This window comes from Anoplophora glabripennis, unplaced genomic scaffold (genome assembly GCF_000390285.2).
Source record: "Anoplophora glabripennis isolate ALB-LARVAE unplaced genomic scaffold, Agla_2.0 scaffold63, whole genome shotgun sequence".
NCBI lineage: Eukaryota > Metazoa > Arthropoda > Insecta > Coleoptera > Cerambycidae > Anoplophora > Anoplophora glabripennis.
The window spans coordinates 271,043-280,546 of record NW_019416222.1 but is presented as its reverse complement, the minus strand read 5'-3'; the positions used below and the strand labels follow the sequence as shown (position 1 = coordinate 280,546).

The following is a 9,504-nucleotide window of genomic DNA, read 5'->3' as shown; positions in this document are numbered from 1 at the left end:
TAATAGCTATTTATGATATACGTGTTAAAAGTAAGATTTTATTTTGTGAGTGAAGATGATTAAAAAACGAGCGTAGCGAGTTTTTTAACTTCACGAACAAAATAAAATCACTTTTAACACGTATATCATACACTATTTTTTCTACAAAACAATCGGAAGAACTTTAAACTCAATAAAAATAAGAAATCAAAAAATACCACACAGATCGCAGTGTTTATGAACCAAAATTTTCGTAGCAACCAGTGCTGTTGTTAGTTACGGAAAAAACGCAAAAATATTGACAGCATTTTCTAGTAATATTATAAGTATAATGAATAATCTCGATAATGAGCGTAACGAATCCATCCCTGCTGAAATCGAAGAAGCCGCCAGTCGAGCAACATTGGAATTATTGCCGGCGAAATCAAAGGAACAGTACGAAATCGCTTATAGACGCTTTTCGGAATGGTGCAACATTAAAAAGGTCCCTGGGAAATGTAACGAAAGTGTTTTACTGGCATATTTTGAGGAAAAAGCCAAGATATGGAAATCGTCAACGCTGTGGTCAAATTATTCCATGATCAAAACTATGTTAAAAATAAAGCAAGATCAAGATATAAGCAAACATTATAAACTTATTGCTTTTTTAAAACGGAAGGGTGAAGGATATCAAGCAAAAAAGTCAAAAGTTTTGACGAAGACGCATATCGACAAATTTCTCACAGAAGCAGAAGACGAAAAGTATCTGATGATGAAAGTCGCAGCAATAGTGGGTGTCTTCGGGGCGTGTCGCCGGGAGGAATTGTGTCAGATGACCATCGACAATATCGAATATTTGGGCACTTCGGTTGTTGTGACCATACCAGATACTAAAACGAAAGTGCCTCGGACTTTCAGTGTTGTTGGTGAATTCTATTTAAACTTTTCTAGAAAGTATATGGCACTCCGGCTACCCAATGCTGACCATAGACGACTTTTTCTTAAATATATGAAGAATAAATGTGTGAAGAATCCAGTCGGAATTAACATGTTTGGTAAAATGCCTGCCGACATTGTAGAGTTCTTGAATCTACCAAATCCTCAACTCTATACCGGACACTGTTTTCGTCGTTCATCGGCGACATTGTTAGCAGATTCTGGTGCAAATCTTACTACCATCAAGAGACATGGAGGATGGAAATCTTCGACGGTAGCTGAAGGCTACTTTGAAAATTCACTGGAACAGAAGAAGGAAATTGCGTGCCAAATACTTCCTACTGCTGAATAGATCAGGGAGTCATGTAAATAAGAATTTATTTTATTCGTAAATAATGTTATTCCTCGAATAACAATGAATTTTTGTTAAGCAAATAATTTGATATTTTGAAACTTTTAGCAATTAATTACGAGGTCTGCTCTGAAATTAACCGAACTTTTTGAATTATGTGCAAATGGAGATATTTAGTAATATGGCAGCATTGTGTAGCGCATAACTTCTTCTAGACCAGGGCGGATCTGTTTTAGGTGGATGTGAGAGGGGGCAAGTAGTTTTATTCTGGATTACCTTCAGTACAACTCACATAATAAAAGCGTAGATCCGTAGATCTGGGCGAGGCCCGGAACGTTTTCAAAATTTCTAAAATGTTTATAAAAATACCGATTTTTTTCTGAGTTTTTTAACTTATATTTTGGAACCTATGCATTTTGGAAGAATATTGAAGAGGAAGACAAATTTTAGAATTGAATTATTTTGCAGAATATATTGTAAGTTAAAAATGTTTAAATTTATTACCGACGTTGCAAAATAGCAATAATTGATGAAAAAAAGGCAAAATAATCAAGTTTTCTTGATAATTTTTTAAAAATATTTTAATTGCTCCGAGGACATTCTTATTTTGGTAAAAAAACTTTACAGTATAATAAAACAACACACCAAATTTCATTAAAATCGATTCGATAGTTTTCTCAAAATAATATTTTGAAAAAAAATTTTAAGAAAAATTTTCGAATTTTCAAAATGCCTCAAATAAAGCATCTAGATACTTGAACATTTTTCACATAGAAAAGACCGCTCAACCTTTCAAATGGTTTTTGAAAAATTGAAATCGGTTGATTGGGACGGCTTTCCCAGCGGTTCTGGAGCTTTGGATATTTTCCTTTCTTCCTTACTGGATTGTACAGTGTACAGATCTTCTGCTTGGAACTCACTGGTGTTGACTTTACCATTGTACCGTGTTTTTAACTGATCGCTTTAAAATTTCATTTTCTATCGGACTTTGTCATGGAAGGCATCGATTCTTTGGCTCAGATGGGTAGTCTTCTGCTGTATCAATTCGACTTTCTCCATGGCCAGAAACAACAAAGGTTAAGGGTATCCCAATTCTCTGCCGAAGGCTATGCTGCTGTGGTACCCGATGTTCTTCCGATAGTCTCATGAACTGCTAATCGATAGGCCAATAATAAAAGCTCTCAGTCTGTTTGATGTCCGTTGGCAACCCTTCTGAAGTAATCCAGAACATTCTGAAAATAATCTACATATAATTTTTCGTCTTATAAACCAATTTTCCTTAATTTAGCTATTCTTAGTCCACCTTTAAAAGAATTCATTCCTAATGCTAATTTGTTTATCGCTTTTGAAATCCCTATGAATGTGCTCTTTCTGGTTTTATCTGTAATTTGTTTTGCTGTAATTTTCTACCCCATGCTCGTCACGTTTTTTGGACTTCTTTGGGTCACCTTGTAGGTGTTCCATCTTCGATGGACCTTGTTTGATCTACCGATTGGTTTTGTGTGCCCAGATTGGTCTTTTTTAGCTAGATATCTTTGTTTTTCTTTCTTATTCTCTTTTATAGAAACTTGCATAACCTCACTTCTTTATTGGTACTATTTAATTCAAGTTTATTATTCGCGTTTGCATAGAAATGCAATTACTTTTATGTTTCAGGTCGACGTAAAACATGAAGTGTAATAGCTTCTTATAAATAGATTTTTTCAAGTGTAGTAGTTTTTCCCATTCATTTCTTTGTTCTTTATTACGAACCGCACTATATGCTTTTCTTTTCTATTTATTTTAGAAAATATATTTTTATTTAATTTTAGGAATAAATTGCCTTATCTCTGTACATACTTTCATTTCTTTTCTGGAAAATTAAATAAAAAATAAATTCATGGTAAAAAAATTACCACCGTCATACAATAAATCACCTCATCCAACACATACATACAATATTGCACAATTACATAAATGACTAGAAGATTTTAATCTGTACTAAAAAAAAATAATTATGATTATCACAAGTACCTACTCATCATCTATTATTATTAACCATTTTTACTATTTACACAAGATCTAAAAAATAACAGTCACTATAATTTAACTTTATACTTTTATATGTGATTAAAATCTCAAGATAAATATCTTATAAAATTATAGAATACTTTCCTGTCTAGACACGCGAAGATTTATAAACGACAAAATTTTCATCGCAGCTTTAGTTCACAAAGTAATAGCCACCATAAAAACGTTTCCGATACATTTAACTTTCGTGGTGCTCGTTTTACTATTGTGTTCCTGTGCAAATATTTTGGCAATTGTTCCGACGTCATCATATAGCCACCACATAGCTTTTACCGCACTGTGGAATGAGTTATCCTTAAGAGGACATAAAGTTACTCTATTAACAGCGGATCCCCAGAATAATCCAAAATTAACCAACCCCACTGAAATCGATTTAAAATGGTCTTACCAATATTTTGGCAACATGAGCAAGATGGTGGAAAATTCGATGAACATGTGAAATGCTTTCGATATTTTCGCAGATATTATGACATAAGTTGCTGAAGGACAACTGTCTTATGATCCCGTTCAAATACTTATTCAAGGAGAACAAAGTTTCGACGTACTTCTTGTGGAATTCTTTTTCTTCGAGTTTTTGGGCTTCGCCGAAATATACAACTGTCCGAAAATTTTGATTGCCTCTTTGGATGCCCCTGCGTATGTTCACCGCCTCTTTGGAAATCCAACTCATCCTGTGCTAAATCCGGAACTTCTTACATCCTTTTTCGGGAACTTAAGTTTTAAGGAAAGAGTTACAAGTACCATCTACGACTTGTACTTAACATTGTACCAATTTAAGCCTTACCTCTATGAGAAACAACTGATCCTTAACAAATTCTTCAATATCAAATCTACTGTGCATGAACTGATAAGTGACGTTGATATGTTGTTCTTGAATACGAATCCAGTTATTCAGAGTGATAGTCCTCTTGGGCCTTCTACAATCACGTTTGGCGGTTATTCAAGAAATACATCTGAGGCCTCTGCCTAAGGTTAGGATAAGAGCGATTTTATACATAAAGTTTTAAAAGTGTGTTCTATTCTTAACAAAAAATGGAACAACAGTAGAATTTCACCATCCCGAATATAAAAATCAAATAAATGTAAATTTACGATAAAACATTTTTTTGGAACAACCAAACACAAGAGGCTTTTTGACTGACATTTGCACCTTTACTGTGTTTAGATGAAAACAAGTTTAATTGGCAGAACCAGAACAAATAAATAACACTGTTACTAAGCCAATGCTTTGTTTATCTAAACACATTCAGAGCACAAAGTAACATTTAAATTGTGAATTTTGTTTGTTAAATTGTATTTAATTCCGACAATAATTATTATCGGCGGAAATCATTTCCAGAATCTGATACGTCCCTTTAAGGGATAAATTATATTTTTCTGTCAACCTACATTTATTAATTTGGTACTGTAAAATACAAGGCTATAATTTTCTACATTGTTTTGCACTAACTATCAATAAACCCACTAGGCCAATCAATAGAGCATTAAATCAGTGATTTTGTGAAAAAATACTAGTAGCAAACGGACTGTGCCATTATAATATGTTTCCTACTCCAATTTACCATTAATTAATTTTTTAAAAACATTTTTATGCAAAAAAACGCACTTTTTTAGATTTTTTGCTTTAAAACCTAAACTAACGTAGCAATCTGAATGCTATATAGAGACAATTTGTAGAGAATCGAAATACGAATAAAACGAGAGGTAGATCGATCCGATCGGCGATCGGATAATTAGAAACGAAGAAAACCTGGAATAAACGGAAAATTTAGCGTTTTTAAAAAAATTCATTACTCTGCCATTTCTTAAGGTGTAGAGCAGATCCTGTGCACAAAAGTAGTGAATTATATTTACTTTAGCGTATGCACAAAGCAAGCGCTGTCGGACCATTAGTTTTGGCACAATTGCAATTTGAATTTTTTGGTGCACTATTTTGCAAAGTTTCTGGATGCGTTGGAGGTGGTCCGATTTTAATTTTTTAGCCGGATTTTAAAAGTAGAAGTATAATACTACAAAACGTATATTCTAATTTTCCGATAAAATTGTGCGAAATAGGTGAAAAATTCCTCCAAACGGACGAGCTGCGTCGAGTAGTGGGGGAAGGTCGGAAAATAAGAGCCAGTGGATATATAGGTATACAATTTTAGCAATACGACATGATATGTGGTTCATGCGTGATACACCACCCCATTTTAGTCTGGCAGTTCGAAAACACTTAAACATTTCGAAAATCGTTGGATAGGAAGAGGAAGACCAATGGCTTAGCCTCCTCGATCCAACAATCTGTAATTCGTAGACTTAGGGAATGCATAATATTAGAAAGAGCTCAAGTTGAACCGACATACAAAATTATGTAATAAAAATCATATTAAACAAAAACATTTTTTTTCGAAAACAGTTTAGTTTATCGATATCAACCAAGAGTATCTTTTTTTATTTTAAGGTTCGAGCTATCTAAATACTTATATTATTTTTGTATCTTTATCGTACAGGGTGTAAAAAAAATTGACATTACTGTGCTACAGCTAGTCCGCCCCTGGCAAACCAAATAAGCCAAATTGTTTTCATGGGTCAATTTCTAAAGAGTCTAATATGTCTAAATTACACAAAGTATTTTAAAAGTTATTAAAAAATCGATTTTCTGGGGCGTCCGTTAGGGGCCAGTATCTCCATAGGGAGGCCCTCTAGGGAAAATTTTTATAGGAACTTGTCATGTTATTTTAACGTCCCTTTTATAAATCCGACAGATTGCCCACATATTCTGGGACACCCTGTACGCTGCGAGAGTTAAAAACATATGACACTAAATGTTCAGAAATTTGATTGTAGAACTGTAATTACAAGCTGAGATTCTAAACATATAACAAGCTGAGATTCTAAACATATAACAAGCTGAGGTTCTAAACATATAACAAACACCGAGAGGTGACGATCACTTAACCATTATAAGATGCATTTTACGCGTTAAAAACGGAAACATAATCATTATGAAAAGAAGCTATTATATGTATATAGATTCGGATATTGGTATTTCCACAACAAATCTTCCTTGCTATACAAATAAAAAATAAAACCTATATCATATAACAATAACCTATATCACATAACAAGATATAACCTTTATTTTATAGATGAATATGGTGTATTAATCGCTCATTAGTGAGTATAGAGATATTTTCTTTAAATAAAAATAGTATATTTATTATAAAAGTTTTAATAAGCACATATCTTTCAGTGTAGATTCATCTACAAGAAGTATTGTTACACCCTGTATAAATTAACCACAATAAGTGGTTACTCGTGAAAAATATCTTAACAATACTTGATTTCTAGTTATAAAATAATAGTAGCTATTTTTAATACACTTTGAGAGTGCGGCAAACACAGCTAATGATTAATACACTAGGTATCTATTCTGTTTGTAACATGTAATTGCTTTTAACGTTTATAGGAAAAGTATCAAATATATCATCTAACGAGCGTTCAAATAAAAACGTGGTCGAAGTTGGCTCTGACACATTGGACGTAGGGAGTAGCTTATAGCGACCAACTTAACCTCATTTCTCAACGAGCTGTATAGCAGCTGTCAGTTTCAATAACGTTAATGACTATATAACTTTATTTTAAAGAATAATCGTGATAACAATAACAAACAATTAAAGGAGCTGCGGAAAGTGTCCCCCTCCTTGTTATAACAATAAATTAAAGCAGCTGCTGAAAGTGTCCCCCTCCTTGTTCCAAGCACTTTTCACACCTGTTCCTCAAAGAATTAAAGACATTTTCTAAGATGCTCGGGGTATTGTTAATTTCACGAATCTTGTCTATAAGTCGAGCCTGCAGATGGTTTAAATCAGGAATAGGCAGTTCAAAATAGTGTAAGGCCACAAAAAGAAATCACACGGCGTAATATCACATGACCTCGGTGGAAATTCATGTTCAGCATTGAGACTTATTAGTCGATTTTGGAAAACTTCCCTCAACATATTCATCGTCTCGCCTGCCGTATGTGCCCTTGCGCCATCTTGTTGAAAGTAAAAGTTTGCAATTTCGTTTTCTTCCAGCTGGTTAACAAAAGGAGCGATAATTTCTTCTCTATACCTTTGCGCAGTAAGAGTACCATTAAAAAAATAGGTCCATAAATCCTCCTTCAATTGAGAGCACACCAAACTCCAATTTTTTGAGCGTGTAGAGGGACCTCGACAAAAAAGTTATCTGGTTTTTCAGAAGACCACATTCTCATATTCTGTGAGTTTACGTAACCACTTAAATGAAACCAGGCTTCATCAGAAAAAAAGGTAATATTATGAAGTTCACCGTAGTTGTTTAAAAACCATTCACAAAATACAGCCCGTCGCGGAAAATCAACTTCATGAAGTTCTTGCTGACAAGTTAAACGATAGGAGAACAAACGCAAATCTTTTTTTAAGACTGTGTGGCAGGTACCGACTGATACTCCCACCATTTGTGATAAAACACGTACAGAAGTTCTTGGCGCATTTTCCATTATTTGTTGGACATTTTCTTTTAATTCTTCAGTCCGCTTTTTAGGTCGGCCGCTTCCTTCTTTTCTTGTTACACTGCCCGTTTCACGAAAAACATTAACACAACGCTGAACTGCACTTTGAAAAATTTTGAACTCAACAACGCCGGGAAATTGATTTTGAAATTCTACGAAACATTCCTCAATAGAATACTTCCATATTCCATCAATATTGCGTCCATTTCTAAAGTAGGACTCTATGATAAACACTTTTTGTTCTTGAGAAAACACCATTTTAAACGCTTTTTAAAACGAAAATATTCAGATGACGTTTAAGTTCATTTGCTATACGCTACGCCCTACGTCCAAATTTTCAGAACCAACTTGACCACGTTTTTATTTGAACGCTCGTTATTTTTACTTACTTGGTCATAAACATGATATACAAAAAGGTTGTATTGATTAGAATATTAATATCAAACAATTACAAATACATTTTAAAATCTTATAAGACACATGCCTTTTCAATTTCTTTTGGCACACCGGAAATAATCTAATAAGAAGCAAGTAAACTTCTGTTTAAAAAAAAATTAGGATATATTATATCGTCGCATTCTTATCTGTCACAAAGAAGCTAAAATAAAAGGCTAATTTCAGTTTAAATTTCATTCATTATAAAAATTGGCCTTCCTTTTAACAACAAAAAATAAGGAAAGCTGAATATCTCTCTCTATATATGACACTAACACATTTATTGGAGAGAAGAAAGTTTTAGAATTTGCGTATCACAGCAATTGCTGCTACTTTTATTTTATTACATTTCATTAATTAACAGATAATTTTACCTAATTTTCAATTATCATGCACCAATTAAATCATGAAACAGATCGATTTTGCTTTCAAGGGGGACATTTTTTTATTATAAATTCATAGATGTGGGGTCATCCTTCTAAACTGGGTGGCAACCTATTCAAGCAGGCACATCATTTTAAAGGTATTTCAATTCACTTTACAAACATGCTGAAATTTTATTGTTTTGCCTGATAATTAATGTAAAAAAACTGTTGGAAGTGTCGGTGAAATAAATCGAAAAAAAGACTTGAAATAGTAATAAAAAACTCACCGGATAATGAAACTGTGAAAAATGAGGTTTATCATCGAAGTCTCGATAATGTCATGGGTTTTATTAGAATTTTACATGCAGTTTTGTTCCGATTTTACATCTATCAGAATTGTCTAGGTAGTCAAATCCATTGATTTGTTATTATTCGCTATTTTGAACCAAACGGTTCAAATTATCATGGTTTACACCACTACAGAGATAATTGAAATTAATTGTCACCCTCTATTTTCGAAATAATGAAATGGACCTGGTAACTGAAAGAATTTGTGGAGATTCTTGAAAACGACGATCAGATCTGTAACTTTTACTACTTTTCGTATGATTAGATTTTCGACCGTCGACCGTAAATGTGCTTATTATTTTGTTGGAAATCTGATATTTTTCAGTTGGGTAGGCTTTGCCAAATGAAACGGTGGGATGAAACAATTAGCTATCATTTCGCTAAAGAGTTCTTACAATATCCTAGCAAGGATACAGCCAAAAAATACCTGGCCATGTCTAGATCAAATCTTCGCCTGGTGACAGGTATTCAAACTAGACACTGCTGGCTTTAGCATCTTTACAACACGAGGAAGTGTGAAACAC

General features: G+C 33.5%; 1 protein-coding gene across 2 annotated transcripts in view; it reads left to right on the top strand.

Moving 5' to 3' along the window:
• The window catches only part of LOC108903714 (UDP-glucuronosyltransferase 2B15), a 62,466-nt gene that overhangs the window by 22,337 nt on the left and 30,625 nt on the right, over nucleotides 1-9,504 (top strand). The gene's annotated exons all lie outside the window — the stretch shown is intronic.